The following is an 18205-nucleotide window of genomic DNA, read 5'->3' on the forward strand; positions in this document are numbered from 1 at the left end:
AGGAGGTCACGAATAATTGAGAACTGATTGTAGTTGCCATGGTTCCATAAAAACTTGTATAATTTCTCTGTGGGGAATTATGTCTTCTAAACGTGAACAGTAATGTTGATGACCACTGCAACTGAGTGTGATTCCAGTATTTTATATAACCCTATAATTTTATGACTTAAATACTTGTTAAACATACCTAAAAGTTGGAGAATTTCATGGGGAGAATAAATAGGGAAAACTAAGACATAAGTCTAGAAAGTTCCCTCAGGGCCAGTGAAATGTGTAATGCTATGCTAAGGTTATCTAGTTTATTCTGTAGGAGGTAGAGAGTCAACAAAGGCTGGATTTGTTCTGTGTAAAGTTGTGGTGTGATGGTGACTGTGACTTAGGAAGAATCACTTGGAGGTGGTTGTGCTTGGGCAGATGGAAGACAGGGAGGAAGACCAAAGGAGCTCAACTGCACTTGTCTGGATGAGGGCTGATTAGACCTTGAATGGGATCAACGGGAAAAAAAAGGAGGAAAGGAAGGAGAGATGAAAAACATTTGAGCAGGACAATACCTTTAGGACTGGATTTCCAGCAGGAAAAGCAGACAACTATGGTGGTGACTAGGAGAGAGAACTATGGTTGTGACTAAAGCCATCTTTTCCCTCCCCTAGACCCTGGTCTTTTAGAGGTCTATTAAACAATTGATAACAAACCCACAATCCCAAATGTCATAGACATCACAAAGGTTTCAGAACTTGGGCACATTTTCCCTATCATAGTTGTTCTCTCTGGCTTAGAAATTAAGAAAAATGGAGCTTAGCCCTGATTTATTTTTTCCCCTTTCCTAACACACTCTCTAGCAAAGGCTGTAGAAACCTAATTAGAAAAGCAGCATATATTCTTGGAAATGGGGACAACACCTTTCTTTCCTGTTCTGAAGGCCTACTGAGATGTGAACCATCGGTGTGAACTGCTAGAATATGTATTTACCCTCCAATAAAACTGGGTCTTTTATATCTTAGATCTTTTCATTTTACCAACATCTGTCTTTCTGCATCTACACGGGCAATGTTTCAGGAGCCTCCCTGACTGGAAGACGTCCTCAGGAATGCTAGTGGATGACACTGGGGCTGGCTGAAGCAGAGAGCATAGAGAAAAAGAGGGCCGAGTTTAGGATGTTGGGAATGACATAAATATAATGGATGCTCCTGGAAAAAGAAACCAGGGAAGAATTAGTGAAACGGGAAGGAGAAGACATGGAAGAAGGCAGTGTTGAAAAATCCAGGAGGGATATCTGCACATCCACAGAGATGGACATAGATTAATAATGGTTGCCAGGGGCTGGGGGATGGGAGATGGGGGGGGTGACTATTAATGGGTACAGTGTTTCTTTTTGAGATGATGAAATAATCTGGAATTATTGATGGTTGCACAACTTTATGAACATGTTTAAAAAAAACCACTGACTTTTTACTTAATAAAAAAATACACTTAAAAAATAAAAATCCAGGAGAGAAGAGAGTAAAACGTGAAAAGCTAGTTAAGTGCATTTAACAAAAGAATTTGAAGACTGATTGAAGGGCAATGGGATTTGGTGATTAAGAAGCCAGTGGGGAGCTTAAAGACAGTTGTTTCCATAGAATAGTCACTCCTGTGTCTTCTGTTTTCTGCCCCATCAATATATAGATTTATAAGGTTATTCCTTCACATACTATCTCTATTGGCAGAATGTCTGATTCTGAAGGTTCAGGAACATGTTCACTTTATACAAGCTAAACAGACATTCTGGATGTGTTTTGGAAACTCTAAGTATGTGTGATCAGCCTCCCTGGGACAAAGCATCAGTCTGTCATTCTTGCTGCCCTTCTAAAATTAAAACCATATGACAAGATCAGGTCAGTTCATACTGTCTTAATTCCAAACATCATCTCTGATGGCCCTAAATGGAGCAGGAGTGACTGTCCTTGAATTTTGTGGTGTGACTACTTGACAAGTTATCTGCCCTCCCTTGTGGTAGTTCATTGATGGAGTACTGCTGACCTTGCGACCCTGGGCCAGCCACATGTTTTCTCTGAGCCACATTTACTTGGTTTTTAAGCTGAGGTTAATGAGCCTTAATCTGAGTGCTTCTTGTAAAAACATTATATGAAAGTGATTTGTAATTATTAAGCATACGCAAATATGTTTCTAATTGATATTGTTATAGGCTTGAAGAGACAATTAAACCCTTTATTATTTTTTTAACTGTGTATGGTATAGGACCAGCCCTCTTATTGCCTTGTGTGTAGGCCCACAGGCTTCACATCTTTGTGTACCTTACTGAGGCCTGCCTTGCTCAATACTTACTGGTTGAATTGCATACTATTTAAATGAGAAACCTCCAGGATCACACCATGATGGGTCTCTCTTGCCTTCATCTGTTTTTTTTCATTTGTTTTTTTCTGCTCTTCACTTAGGTTTTCCAAATGAGCCTGCTTCAGCCATTGCCCTCAGCACCATTAAAGAATGGCTGGCCAAGAATCACCACGAGGTAAGAGAAACGTCGTGATCACGTGCACATTTGTTCAAGACGGTGTAATTTGATCCTTGATTCCAAAAACAGATAAATTGCATAAATGCCAACTAGACCTAGTCATTGAGCCAAAGCTAGCTGACCATTCTTCATTTAGGTTACATGGGTGATTAAATATTTTCTTGTAATTAATTGACTGCAGCAATTGTGTTGATGGCTTGGATGATGAAGATGGGCAAAGTAATCAGATTTATTTAGCCATAATCTCATTTTTACATTTTTGGATAATATGGGCTGTATGTGTGAAAGAAAGAACAGGGTGGATTTCATTAAGAATACGAAGTCTTTCTGTGCTGTTTTCCTTACAGATAATCATTGTTGACTTGTGATTCTTGGTGTCTAAAAATTATTTAGCATCCCATGTTCTCTGCATTTATAACTAATCACTTTTCTAAAGTGACTTCTGAGTCAGACTGTAATGGCCTTGGATAATTGACAGCTAAATTATGACCAGAAGTTTTTATGAAACTAGGTTCTTCCATTAGAGTATTCATCGTGCCTCCTATTTAGGGATATGTTTAGTGATGAGCAGGAGAATTACTCAAATAAAGCAACAAAGCAACTAGAAACCATGGAACTTTATATTTTAGAAGTTTGTCGATTTCCATATTGTAACAGCAAGTAGGTTTCAGACAATGCACAGTCTTGTGCATTTTCCTTTTGACTTTTGTTTTCCTGCTCAGATATTCACATAAGGGCTATAAAAATGTTTCTTTCAATGTATGGTGGACATGAATTTGGCTTTCTCCTTTGGTAGGAGATGGATTATTTAGAAATGGTGGGGTATAGGGCTGGCTGTCGGGCTTTCTAATGAGAGATAGTGCTTGGTGGCTCTGTGTGTTTAAGGAAACGGTAATGTCATTTTCTAATTATTATAACTTCAACAGTTCTTAACCAGATAAGAACATTGTTAATCTCAAGTAGAAGTAAAAGCCACATGGCCAAACATATTCATTTTGGTGCTAGTTCTTTCTTTTCCTCTTACTTTGAAATGTATAAATATGACAACTTCAATTTAGAGGATAACTTAAATTACCTCAAAGAAGCAGACCAAAAATATCGAAAACAGCCAGCTTACAAAACATGTCTTTGACACTTGTTATTTTATTTTCACAAAAACTTTATAAAACCTAACATCTAGGGATAGGTATTGTTATCCTTGTCCTCATCCAGAGGTTACACGGCATACTCAAGATTGGAAAGTCAGAAAGCTAAGAGTCCAACCTAATTCTCACGATTCTAACAGACATTCCTCATTGGAATGCCACCAAGGCCAAGGGAAGAAGCTCAGTTCCGTTAAAAGCCAGTTATCTTCAGTACATCTCTTGGTTACAGTAAATGCTCCACACCTGGGCCATCTGCTTTGCAAAAGTGTAGCAGGTGGCACAAGTGAAAGTTGGTAACCAAGCAAGTGTATCAGTGCATATCCATCATTTCCACTAGAATAATAATCCGAGGATATCCCCCCCCCCCGGAGGAAGTGTCCATGTATGTCACCTTGGCATGTGATGGAAGTGTGCATAAATACATGTCATTGAAGAGGTGGTGATGAAGAATAAACATGCTGGTCACTTTTGCAGCTTATTGACAAATTCTACTGATTGATCCTCTCTTGTTAAACTATTCAGAAAGTTACTTTCCTTAGAAGTTTCTCAGCCTAATATTTTCTACTTACTTCACTTGCCTACCCTGTCTTTGCGTTCATTCTTTTGCTTTCATATCCTTTGTCTTTTCTGGACTATTTTTTGGGTCCATTGTAGGATATATAGATAATTTGGATAGAGAAACACAACTTAGTTGTTTCTGTTGCAACTTTAAACATATCCTATGCTGATTCTCTTTTAAAAGACTCCTTATTTCAATACGCTAATTTAAACAACTTAATCTGAACACATCAGGATTTACTTAATACATGAGTTATAAGTGGTGGATCATAAATAATTAGCAGTATTTTGACTTATTTTTTGCTCTGTTCTAACAAACAAACTAGGTTAAGGACTTACAAAAAGCATTGCTTCTATAATAATTCAGTTGTCTTTGTTGTAGTACTGTTTTGACACCTTGATTGTTTAAGGTGTTTATTCATGAATTCACTCATTTGATAAATATTTATTGAATCTCACTAAGCACCAGACACTTTTTTTATTCCAGGGACAGAGAACTGAAAAACAAAATTCTTGCCTTATGGTATTGATAGTCTAGAAAAAAAAATTATTTCCTTAACATAAATTAAGCAAATAGAAAAATAAGAGTTCAAAGAGTGCTTTACAAAATAAAACAAGGCAATTGGCTAATGAATGTTTGGGGGATGTGGTTTTAGATAACGTAGAGACTACGCTGAGGATGTGATCTTGGAACAAAGATTAGTACAGTGGGAGAGAGTAAGCCAGGCCACACAGAGGTCTCCAGTAGGACATTCCACACAGAGGAAACCACAAGAGGAAAACCCTGAGGGGAGAACGAGCTTATTGTTTGCTAGCAATGGTAAGAGAACCAGTGTGGATGGAACAGAGAGATAAAACAAAGACAGGAAACAAATTTGGAAAAGTAGACAGAGGTCAGATTATAGGGTTTTGTGGTTTAAAGAGAGACGTTGAATTTTATTCTAAAGAGTAGTTGTTGAAAACTTTTGGGCAGGGGAGTAACCATGATATAATCCACCTTTAACAAACAAGCCTAGCTGCTCTTTGGAAAATGGCCTTTAGAGGTACCAGAGTAGGAAAGGGAGGACTGATTAAGAGGCTCTTGCAGCAAATTCAGGCAAAAGTTGAGGATGTGTTGGAATACTGTGATGGTAGAAAAGGAGGTAGCAAGTATCAAGTCTGATATATGTTTCCACAATACAGCCAACAGGACTTGGGGGTTGTTTTCAGTTAGGATAGGCCAGCTCATGCTGCAGTTACAAACAATCCCTAAATCTCAGCATCTTAAAACAGCAAAGGTTTATTTCTTACTCAGATTATTTGTATGTATCTTCAGTCTGTAGAGGGCTCTCAGTGCTTAGTCAGGAACCCAGGCTGACAATACCCTACTATGTGAAATATCATCTATCACATGCCAGGAACAGATAGACAACCAATTCCTTTGAAGAAAGGCTTATAAAAGCAATCATGCATGTATGTTTCCCTAATATTGCATTGTCCAGAGAAAGGCACCCAGAGACTGAGTTCCAGGGGACAAGGAAATGCAGTCCTGTTGTATATTTAGAGTGAACTGAATATTGGCCAAGAAGTAGTAATGTCTATTATAGAGGTAAATTAGATGTGGTACATAACCAAAACAGAAGAATCAAGAATGACAACTAAATTTTTGGCCTAAGAACCTGGGTAAATTTTGGTGCATTTACTGAGATGAAGAAAATTGATAAAGGAGTGCTTATGTGAAAAATATAAAGAAAACAAGAACTATGTTGCAAAAAGTTAATCTGAGATAATTTTTAGATATCCAGTGAAGATTTCAAATAGATAGTTGGCTATTTGAGTCTAAAGCTCAAGAAAGACGTGACAAAGAAAGACCTGGTGAAATTGATTAGATTAATTTTAACATGGGTTTGGTTTTAGTTTGAGATTGCTTGCAAGAAATAGAAATACAGTCAAACCAGCTTAGATAAGGGAGAATATGTTATATAAATTAACTATAATTTTAAAGAAGGGTTGGAATCAAAGAGCTAGAACTAGAGCAGGGTTTTATGAATGACTAGAATCTCAAACTGTAAATGCAAGAAGAGGTAAGGTATCTCATTTTCATTTTCTTTCTCCCTTCCCATCTCTCTCTATAACTCTATTTCTGTCTCTCCCATGTCCTTGATTGTCTTCTATATTCATTCACTTACTTACACGTGGCCCCATCGTGACTATGTCTGTCCATTCATGGGTCAATCAGCACTGCTTGTGGCAAGGCCCAGATTGAGCATGGTGGGTAAGGTTGCATCTTCTGGGACTCTTAGCTGGTCAGGTCCCCTAAAATTTTCCTTTAAAGAATGGGGAATCCATGTAATGTGATCCTCCCATCAGTGGCCATATTTCCCTTAGTGTACATTTGCTTGATTTTGGCTGTCATATACCATAAATAATTGTTGCTGTCATATAATTAATGAGTTTTCACATTTCACCATTTACTTACACTCTCATTTCTAAACCATCAGGAATGGACACTTTTTTTTTTTTTTTTTTTAACAATAGTTGATTTGCTTACGTTCAATTTGACAAATCACTGCCAGCTGATGTAGCTGGACACTTCCATGCCCAGAAAGGGCTGACTGGAGTTCTTGGGCCTGATGGACAAGAATGGAGAAAACATGTTCTGTTGTCATCCATTCATTTGTTTACTTTGCCCAAAGTCTGAACTGTGAGGGGACAGGTATCAGCACATATTTTAAGAGGACTCAGGAACTTGGAGTGGGAGGGAACCCAGCTTAACAAATAGTACGGTTGGTTCCAAACAGAGGCAGCTTTAGTGAAAGAGAGAAAGCATCACTTTAACAAAAAAGGAAGGGGAATTCTCAAGAGGATATAATTGAGGCACAAAAATGGCTTGCCAGAACTAAAAAATATAACGACTCCCAAATTTAAAAATTTCAAAAAACAGAAAAAGAATATTCACTACCCAGGACTGAAGTATTACTGTGAGAAGACCAAATAAAAGAATTATAACACGGAAGAAGAGAAATAAAAAAAAAAAGTGAATCCTGACTGAAGAGATAAGGTGACAGAGAAGCTAAGGGGTCAGACATGAAGTAGGCAAAGGATGAAGATCGTCCACTGGCATTTTCAGCTAAACTACGTGTTAAGAACTTGTAGAGTTCAGACAAGCAGAAGAAAAGAATATCAGAGTTTGCTATAAAAAAGTGATAGCAGGTAGCGTGTTAGCCTTGCCATAAGTGCCCCATTTTTCTCAAGTGGTCACTTTATTACAGAGATAAGAAAGCAAAAGAAGGGGCTGTTGTGGAAACAAGCAGGGGAAATGTAGCCTCGACTCCTAACTGGGGGTGCTGTTCTGCATTAGCCTGTGCAATTTCATGCAGTCCTCACTGTTCATGCAGTCCCAAAATAGAATTCCTTGTGAAGTAGTGATTTCCCCACTCCGCAGCTCTGAGCCTGGAAGCTGGCCTGAGAAATGTTTTGACAGTGCCTGTCTATTCTACCCCAGGGACCCATATGGTTTGGCTATTGGTCTCTGGGACAATGTATGTATTTGTAATTTTTTTCCACAGAAAGCAAAACAGGGTGTCTTTCACCCTTCAAAGCTTCAAATGGCCAGATACTGTGCGATATTTCTGAGCCAGGGCAGTCATATTGAATATTCCAAATACCCAAAGGGGACAAGCATCCTACAGCACACAGCACATACGTTAAGTTTCCCAGGAAGTCCTCTTAGAGGATAAGGCATCTAAGATGGAGGTTCTGAGCTGGAAGATCAGTGGACTTTCAGGGAATTTTAAACATGGAAAACAAAGTACTAATCAGGGCTCAGTGGTACCATGAAAGAAGCCTGAACCCCTATTCTTCCCCCCACCAATGATAAAGCAGTGGCTAGATGGACAGAAGCCCAGCACTCTAGGAGACTGTAATTAAAGCTGTGGCCACATGTGGCCATCCAGGGGGGAAACCATGTTCACCTGAGGACAAGCTCTGGCTTCATCTCTACTGACTGTTGGAGATAAAATCTTTCTCATTCATCTACTCCATGGGAATATCCTAATCTCTTCCCTCAAAGCGACACTATTCTCCTCCCTAAATGGATCCCATTGTTCTGGGGTGGGAACAATTCCATGGGGGGAGCCTTTGCTTCATCTTTGAAGGCCCTTGGTGGGCACTTGTCTAGACTTGGAGGTCATTGGTAGGGAAGAGCTCCAGCTCTGGATTTTCAAGACCAAAATCGGTTTTCTTTTATGTAGGAGGAAGGTGGAAGTTTTCTTCTTTTCTCTTGCAGGGTTTGGGTCTTTGCCTGACATAATTTTTTTTTTTAACTATGCTTTTAGCACAGATTGTTGTTCAGAATGTTAAATATCATCCACTCGTCATTTAAATTGTTTACTCTATGCCTTCCAAGGGAAACACAACACCTGCGGTATTGCTGTTTGTCGCTTTAAGTAGAGAGCCTACAGATGTGGCCGGGGATCCCGAGATGCTCCTTACATGTGGTGGCATTTCTCTGAGACAGATATCCAGCTCTGCAATTTGTTGCTAGACAAGGTCCCCAGACCTTGCCCCGTGTGGCTAGACCTCAAGGTCAACTGCTGATAGCTAGAGACAAAATTGGTTTTGAGGTTATCATTGATGTCCTTTGGAAGTAAAGACATTGGTTTCTACTACACAGAAGCTGTTAGCCTTGTTATTCTCCCCTGCCTCTCAGCATTCAGACACATAATCCGCAAACTATTGAAAACGCTGAACAAATTCCTCTACTCCAGAAAACAGAATTGGGAAGCCACTGTAGAAATGCATGTCCAGCCTCCTGAATGGCCAGTAGACCGCTCTTGTGCTAATTTGACAAGGTCAAGGACACGACCACTTATTTCCTCATTACTGATCACAAAGGAACTGTTGCACTTTAGCTTCTGGTGCCAAGACTATTTTTTTTTTTCCCCTTCTTGGCAGAGGTCTTTGAACATATGCAGTGTTAAAAATTGTTTGTCACTTTTATTTCAGCATCACATTGTGGATCACCAAAAAAACTCCAGTGTGGGGTCTGCCTTATGTCTCTGACATGAAATGTCTTAGGATCTTTGTGGTTCTTAAAAGGAGGGGTTAAACGAAACATGAAATGATGCTTATATTTATGATGGGAAAATTATATCCTTCACACCAACCTCTAATTCCTATGGATAATTATTTACAGAAACTCAAATAGCATAATGCACTATACCCCAGCTCCACACAATTCAGGGGTAGAGTTAGCATTCAGAGACCTGCAGGGAGCAAATGGAGTGATCTTCCTCTCCCCTAGAAATGTCTTTGTACACAAACGTCATTTGAATATCATTGCTGGCCTTAGTTTTGGGTGCAATCTAATGTAAAGCTATGTGTGTCTGAAATAAATTCCTTCTTTGAAATATTCACATCCTATGCTGGAATGTGGTTATGGTTAATAATAATCCTCATCCTAATATGCTGCTGTAAAAATGTATCCTTTTACTAACACAAGCTAGATGGAAGGCATGATGCTCATAGGCTGTGACATAATTGAGGAAAATTATTCCCAGACTGCGCAGATATGCCACGTTGCTTTTGCTCTTCGAGAACCCTGTTGTAAACATTTTGTTTTCTTTCCATCTCTGCTCATCTCCCTTCCTTTTTCCCTCCCTCCCTTTCTGCCTCTCTCTCTCTCTCTCTCTCTCTCTCTCTCTCATTTCTTCCTTCCCTTTCTGTTCTGTTTCCTCCCTCCCCCCAATCCCTCCCATCTCAGGCTGTCTTTGTAGAGATTTGTGATAAACAGTTACATTGTTCCCATTGTTAGAATAAAAGCCAAACTCCAAGGGTGCTTCTCCACTTCTTGAGGCAGTGGAGGTGGGGTTGCAGTGCTTGGTGTCACCATATACTGCCCTACATGAGCGCTTGACAGATGGACAAACCCACAGAGCTTCCCAACCCCACCATGCTTTAGCACAACAGGCACACCGAGATCTTGAAGCCAGAAATTAAAGCCCCTTGTTGTTGCCTCCATGCTCCATAGCCCTTTTCTGGTCAGTAAGAAGCACAGTACATGGGTTAATATGAATTTTGCCGCTTCAGTTAGTGTTCCCATTACCAGTTAGCCAGTGTGCCTAGGATAGGGATGGCCCTAATCACACACTTTCAGGCATTAAGATGAGGTCCCCCATTCTTACTCTGTGTAGAGAGCTCATCAAAGTCCAATGATTGTATCCTCCTCCCTATAGGGGATATCTAGCCATTCAAGGCTCCTGAGTGCTCTGGCAACACCAGCCTGCAGTCCCCTGCAGATTAGGGTAGCTTGCTGGTGTCTACACTTACACATAATCAACACATATCCTCCTCCGCCAGCCCTCCTAAACCCAGCACCATGCCCGTTATGCCCCCAGTGCTTCTAGATAAACAGAGTGCAGAGGAGGGCACTGCAGAGGGAACGTGGAAAAACACTCTGTTGGTGGTGGGAGAGTGGCGATTATGTGTAAACAGGTGTGGGAGGAACTTCATACATTCTGCCACTAGGGCTGGGGCTTCTAGAAGGCATTCTAGGAAATGTGGAATAGACACATGAAAGAGCTAAATGAAGAGGGAAGGGAGAACAGTGTTTATCTGATGTGTCCTGTGGCCTATGCTTGGTCCTAAAAACACACACTGTTACATTTTTACAAGACTCTCTTCAAGGTAGGCATTTTTCATCTTTAATTTTATAGCTATGGCAGTTAAAGTTCAAGGAAAAGGAAATTCTTACAGTTAACTAGTTGGATGTTTTCATGTTCTACTCTAACCCTGCTTCTGTGGCCAGTCTAAGGTTAGACATTTTACCCCGACTTAGCCATATGTTGGCACAGAACCCAAAATAGGTTGACCAGGGTATTTTTGTGGGATTTCTTTGCCACCTGGAGTTGGGAAGGAAAAGGGCAGCAAAGCTGAGAGATATGGAGCACAAGGGCTATCAGCCACTGTGTTTCCTGCCATTGAGTGTGGGGAGTGATCTGCTTTAGGAATATAATTTGCTGAAGATGTCACAGATTGTTAGGCACTTGGTGGAGTCATAGAGCCAATTCTGTTAGCTTGAGTGAAGAACCAAAATTAAGGCAAAATGCAGTATATTTCAGCAAAATGGAATAGCCACCTATTTTTAGTTTTAACAACTCAAGCTCATAATTCTCCAGTAGAGAAAAGGGAAGGTTGAAAATCATTTAGAGGATTTTTTTGCAAAACTACATATTTTAAATAGTTTATTCTACCCCTTTCCGAGAACCCTTGCTATGTTGAGCATCTTTCAAATGTATTGGACTGGAAAAGTGTTTGAGAGTCACTGTCTTACATTGTAAGATTTGGGCTTAGAGTGCTTTTAAAAAATCAGGCTTTCAATATTTAACCTTCATGCCAGAGGAAAATTAGAAGATACTAATTTTCTGATGGCTGCATCTTCCTCCACCTTCACTGCAACCTGGAAGTAGGAAGCATGGAAGTGTTAATGGCTGCCAGTACTGAGTAGAGAACAAGCAGAAGCATGAAACGGATGAAGTAGAGATGTTTCACAATGAAACTTAAGGGTGCAGGTCTTAGAGAGGAAGAGGTTTGCTTAGATGATGTGACCAGGATGTTCCTAGGGCTGGGATTAGCATGTCAAGAGAATAGATCACTTTGCAAAATAGGGCTTAGAAGTTCATAAGACTATGTATGGGACGGCTTCCAGGCCTATAGGACTGTCCTCATGAAGCCAGAATGTAACAGAAGCTCAACTCCTCTTCCATGCAGCCAGAATGGGAATTGTCTCCTGAAAGTAGGGTGAGAAGGAGATAGGTAAAGTTCACAAAACCACCACTTGATACTCTTATTCCAAAGAGGAAGTTTGATATATACATTAGAACATTGAATTAAATGTAAAAACAAAAACAAACAAAAAAAACCACAACAACAAAACACTGGGTTCTGGTCAGATTCTTCTATGCTCTTTTATAGCCCTGGACAATTAACTCAATCTCTCTGGACTCAGTTTCTTCATCTATCAAATACAGAGGGCAAGTCATGTCTTTTTCAGCTCCAGGATTCAGTGTCATTGATGTCTGTCCTCTGGAAAAGGCCCACTGGTACATCCACAGCCATGTCTTTGTCCATGTCATTGTAGCACAGTCAGACCAGTAGGAAGCTTTACTCTCTCTTATTTTCCAGGCTTCTCAAGTAGCATACCAAAGATCAAGCAGCATTTGCCTGTGCTGCCTGTATGCCTTTAAGATGATCACCAACCGCGATATGGGTGTATCTTTAGAGTTGATATTAACAACCTTGACCCATTTAGTGGAGGAAGAGAGGTTGCCATGTTGATTTTCTGTAAATGATCTGGATTATATGGTGGTTTCAAAATAGGCAACTTTTAAAGCTCCTTATGAAATTAAATGTGCTGATTATCCAAATGATGTGACATTTTTATAAATAGAAAATAAACCTCTGAGCATGTGGTTGGATCTGCATCGGACAGAGGGATAAAAACAACATTGGGGAGGTCCTACTGAAGGACGTTCTAACTACCATTTTCATGAACTGGAAGCATGTGCTTTCCTTCCTCCTGGGTAGAGAGGAAAAACAGTGCTTTGCTTTGTGGTCCCCACCTTAATTGAACGGGACTCTCATTCTGCCCTGATTGAAGGGAAAATCACTGGTCTTGCTACTGTCATCTAGCTCAACTCAGGGAAGAACAAAAAAGGCCCTTTCCCGTTCTAATGGAATGAAAGGTGTGCCTGTTGATGGTCACTGTTCTCAGCCAGGATGCTGTTTTAGATGGGTGCTGCGGCCAGAGCTGGAACCATCTCATGGTTTCTCTAATCATATCTGGGCAAAGAGGTGGCCCCTTTGGGGACCAGGCCTTCTCTGATGATGACATTGCTACTCACTAGGGTAGGAAACATGAACAGGTCTGGCAAAGCAATTCTCCAATCTCTCGGCTCAACAGAAATCGTACTAGAAGAAACTTGACAAGAGTGTGACCTGTGGCCATACAACATTGGGGGATGTGACTTAGGAGCTCAGTGACAGAGGAGCTTGCTAACATGCTCTCCCTTAATCAGATTGTGTTCTCTTCATTTCTATCCATGAACTCTTAAAAGTCTATACCAGAAAGCCCTAACATTTTGGCGAAGAGACTATTCATTTGCACAAAGCAGAGAACAGAAAAATATCGAACTCTGTACAGTTCTCTAAGCCTATGTTGAATTCAAGCTACTAAAATCTGGTCAAAATGAAGTGTTGACATGTGTGATCTCAGGTTTGAGGGTCTCAGGCAAAGAAGTGAAAGCCCCAGGTGGATCCTCAGATAATGAACTTAGACTTGGTTTCAAAGCAAGGTTTGTGGTTTCCTGCCATGTGAGCTCCTAGGCATCAGGGCAGGTGATGGCCGATGGTGGGAGGTGCCATGTGCACATAGCCTCTGTTGCGCCCACTCTTTAAGGAAAGGTGGAGATAAGGAGGAAGAGAGAAACATTTTAAATGATGTGATTTAAATTTCACAATGAACTTTTGCATGAGATAAGACATATGAATTCACTTTTCTTCCAATTCTAAGTTCTCATGTTCCTTAGCTTCTTTCTACATTAGTGAGATGCTAGTATGCAAAGACTTTGTGTCGTTGCTTCTCTGTTGTTGCTCCTAAATATAAGCCAAAAACTTCATCTTTTGCTCAATGGGGACTTAAAAAAACCTTCAGCAATCTCTGCTAAAGCTGGAGGCAAAACTGGGTTTGTTGGACTTACTGAGAGATGATGTGTCAGTTTTCAACACAGGGCCTCCCTAAAGAATTTTAAAGAATAATTTTGCTCATGTGAAATTTTTTACTTTGTGTTGACCTTGGAGCCTGAACATGGCATAAGAATAACTCAGCTGTGTTTATTTTGCAACATAAATCTTGCCTGTTTGTAACCAACGGATCTCCCTTGGTCTGGCCTGTTACTTAACTGAAGCCCCTAATGACCAGGTGTTGTTCAGCTGACCAGTGAGACACTGGCCTGGGAATAAGCAAATTCTGGGAGATGCTACAACCACAACCATTCTGGACCTAGTCCTCATCTGTAAAATAAGGTGAAAATCACCTGGGGAGATGATTAAATCAGATACTGGGACATACCCTAAACTGACTGCATTAAAATATCTGGGAGGATAGCATCCTACATTTTTAAAATTTCTCCAGCTAGTGATTGAGGATGACTAGACCAATTGCTCTCAAGAATCTTTTCTAGCTATGACATTGCTAAAATACAAGCTCCCGTTTGCCCTCTTTGATGTAGGAAAGCTTGTGCTAAGTAAGCACTGTGAGAGAACATCCCCCTCTTGACTGCTTTATGGCTGGCCTTCTTACAAGGGATTAGGAGCCTGGATTGAGATTATATTGCCTAGTCAGTGCCAGAGGGGCCACCACGGACTTTCTCCTGATGAACACTTGTTTCTTTAGTCCCATAATCCCATTTGACATGGGTTGACACATAAATAAGTTTGATGAAGTTTATATATAACATGTAACCTCATCTCACACTAAACACCATGGGAGTTGCTGGGAAGCTTTCTGTAGCACCCTGTACATAGTAGGAGTCTTTTGTTCTGTTTTAGAAACCATTTTGGTATATTCCCAACACCCTATTTATACTAGTCATTGTCTCTGGATATGTACTAAGATGGCTCTATGCAAGAGATGCATTTAAAAAGTAAGCAAAAATCAATGTATACAACTAAATCTTTCTTTGAGTAATTATTGTAGGCAAATTTTAAAATAAAGCCAACATGTCTGTCTCTTAGATCTTGTATAATCATATTGGTTCCTGAAAAAATTTTTGAGAATAAAGTGCTCAGTCATGTGAAGCAAATTAATTCTTCCTGGACATGAAGGCACCATTTAGCATGGCTGCAAGAGATGATTTTCTGGTTGGTACCCCATTGTGTTTCACCAGAGCTTGTTTATACCACCCACCTATAGATCAACCCCTGAACGTGGTAATATGTATCACCTACAATGCTTCTAGAATCCCCTGCCACTGACACAGTTTAAATTTCTTTACAGAATTAGAAAGTGAGCCTCTACATTAAAATTCATTGCTAAGAACACTAACCCTCTGAATATTTTCTGCTGTCCAGAATTTTACTCTGAAAACAATTAGAGCCTGATGGGGGATGTGTTTGACAGTCCAAATTGAGCTACAGATGACCTGGGTGTGCTTTAGCTAAGCATAGGGCAGCTTAGGAATGTCTTAAGTTGAGTAATCATCTCATATGTTTTTCCCTTGAGTTCAGTGACATCTACAAAGTTCATTTTTCTGAGAAGTTTTTCTCTCCACAAATTTAAACTCAAGGGAAATAGGATCCATATGTTCCTGATTCATTTGCACTAACTCATCAAACGTTCTTTTCTTTATAAGTTATTAGATGTCTACAGAGGATTTCAACTGTTTTTTATAAGTTCTTTTAAGCCTTTTTGTCCAGAGGCAGGAAATGGCCATTTGCTAGCAGTAAATGAACCCCCCAAATAGTCACGTTCTGTTCAGGATGCAAAGGAAAAAGAAAATGAATTCCCCATTTTCTAAGTACAGTCGGCTAATGGCTTTCTTTAAAAGGTGGAGATAAATGTATTCTCTGAAATGGATTATTAGACTTATCAAATGTGTAATTAAAGAAATGCCATGAGGTTGTTGCAGCAGGAATGGGGTTTAAATTCTCCCCCGCCCCAATACATAACATTATTAATACTTTACCTGTGAAACTCTTAAGAGCTGTTGGTTTACTCAGTGGCTCACAGCCTTGAACTAAGTGAAACATAAAACATCTTCAGTGTGCATTGCAGAGGGGATGTGTGTGTGCATGCGTGAACCTGAGACAGAAAGGGTGGTATATTCAAGCCCGATGCCATACTGCTTGTCGTACTTCTCCACATTGAATGCAAAAGACATAATTGTGAGGATCTAAAATAGTGGAGCATCCTGTTACTTTACAAATAAAGGTGAACTTTTTGGCCTACCAACAAGGGCCAGCGATAACCGGATTTCAAAAGCAAATCAACACGAGAGTTTGGTCTTTGACTGGCTAAAAATACAGTCATTTGCCACATAATGACACTTTGGTCAAGGACTGGGAGTGTATATGACAGTGGTCTCATAAGATTATGATACAGCAGAAAAATTTCTATCTCCTAGTGACATCTTGATGATCCTGACCCTGGGTAGGCCTAGGCTAATGTATATGTGTCTCAGTTTTCAATAAAAGTCTTTAAAAAGTTAAAAAAATAAAAAGTAGAAAAGAGCTTAGAATAAGGATATAAAGAAAGAAAATATTTTTGTACAGCTTGACAATGTGTCTGTTTTAAGCTGTGTTATTACAAGAGTTAAAATGTTTAAAAAATTAAAAAGTTTATAAAATAGTTACAGTAAGCTATAGTTAATTTTTTTAAAAAAATTCGTAAGTTTAATGTAGCCTAAGTGTACAGTGTTTATAAAGTCCACAGTAGTGTACGTTAATGCCGTAGACCTTCACATGCACTTACCATTCACTGACTCACCCAGGCAGCTTTCAGGCCTGCAAGCTCCATTTATGGTCAGTACCCTGTGCAGGTGTGCCATTTTGTGTTGTATTTTTACTGTATATTTTCTGTGTTTAGGTATGTTTAGATATATAATAACTTACCATTGTGTTACGATTGCCTGCAGAACTCAGTACAGTAACATATGCTCTGCAGGTTTGTAGCCTAGGAGCAATGGGCTATACCATATAGCCTAGGTGTATAGCAGACTATACCATCTAGGTTTGTGTAAGTACACTCTATGATGTTTGCACAACTATGAAATCACATAAGGATGCCATTTCTCAGAACATATCCTTGTCATTAAGTGACATATGACTACATACAAATAAAAAAATCGTAGGTGTTGAGCTATTAAGTGCATCCTTTGTTTAAACACCTCATTACCTTGTTCAATTATCACAAAAATCATATGTGATAGTCATTATAGTTATTTCCATTTATTGTCAAGAAACCTGAGACTTCAAAGATCACACAGCAAAAAAAAAAAAATGGCAGTTGGGATTTTGACTCAGAACTCCTAGTTCATAACCATGGTCATCAAAGCATCTTTTTTTTTCCTTAATGATAAAGGTAGACTACTGTATCAGAGATCTCTTTTCAAAGTTTACAAATTTCACTACAGTCTAATATGTATTTCTTCTGACGTGATCCCAGTCATACAACATACGTAATGTTGCTTGTTAATTTCTTTGTGAAACCAAGATGGCAGGTTCATGGTTTGGTCAACTTTTACTTCCTTGCCCTCAGCATAATGCCAGGACCATACTTATTACAAGTTGGATGAAATAATTAAGAAATGGGAAGTTTTATTAGCCAGCCTGCTGCTCTTGTAGTCTCCTAAGCCTTCGTGTGATTAGGACTAGAGCTGTACAGCCATTTGTTGTGCCAACATGTCTGAGCCATGAATATTTCTGTTAACTCATTAGTCAAATCTGATCAGATGATAAGCCCAGGAAATTGCTAAATCTCCCTAGGAGTCCGTATATCCTGATATTGGCTCCAGCTTTTCACTTATCAGCTCTGCCTTTGTTAAGAACACATGCTTCTTGAGATGACAGATTCTTTACTTACTCCTGTTATCTCTGCTCAAATATTGCATCTTCGGTGAACTTTTTCCTCAGACTTGGGAAAACTTCTCTTACAAATATCACTGCCCTTTACTGTGGTTGTGGATTTACCTTTTAGCTTCCCACTGACTCAAGGACTGGGACTGTGAAATTCCACTAGTACCTTAGGTTTTTGGTTTTTGTTTTGTTTTGTTTTTTAATCCAAGGTTCCTGCCTGGCACATAGAAAGCCTTGACAAAAATTGACTGAATGAGTGTTTTACTTTGTTTCTTAAATCATAGATCTAAGCATGCATGAAGCCAGTGCATCCGTCTCATACAGATTAGGATTCAAGCCTTGAACTCCGTTCTCACCCTCAACTGAACATAGGGGCCGA

At 39.6% G+C, this 18205-nt stretch overlaps 1 protein-coding gene across 1 annotated transcript in view; it reads left to right on the forward strand.

Annotated features, from left to right (window-relative positions):
- LOC123622903 (ADP-ribose glycohydrolase MACROD2-like) overlaps positions 1 to 18205 on the forward strand; it is a 1130381-nt gene that overhangs the window by 677567 nt on the left and 434609 nt on the right. Inside the window, exon 4 of the mRNA XM_045529595.1 lies at positions 2436 to 2509. The gene's annotated coding sequence lies outside the window, so the exon portion shown is untranslated. The remainder of the gene's footprint in view (positions 1 to 2435; positions 2510 to 18205) is intronic.

This window comes from Lemur catta, chromosome 17, assembly GCF_020740605.2.
Source record: "Lemur catta isolate mLemCat1 chromosome 17, mLemCat1.pri, whole genome shotgun sequence".
Classification (NCBI taxonomy): domain Eukaryota; kingdom Metazoa; phylum Chordata; class Mammalia; order Primates; family Lemuridae; genus Lemur; species Lemur catta.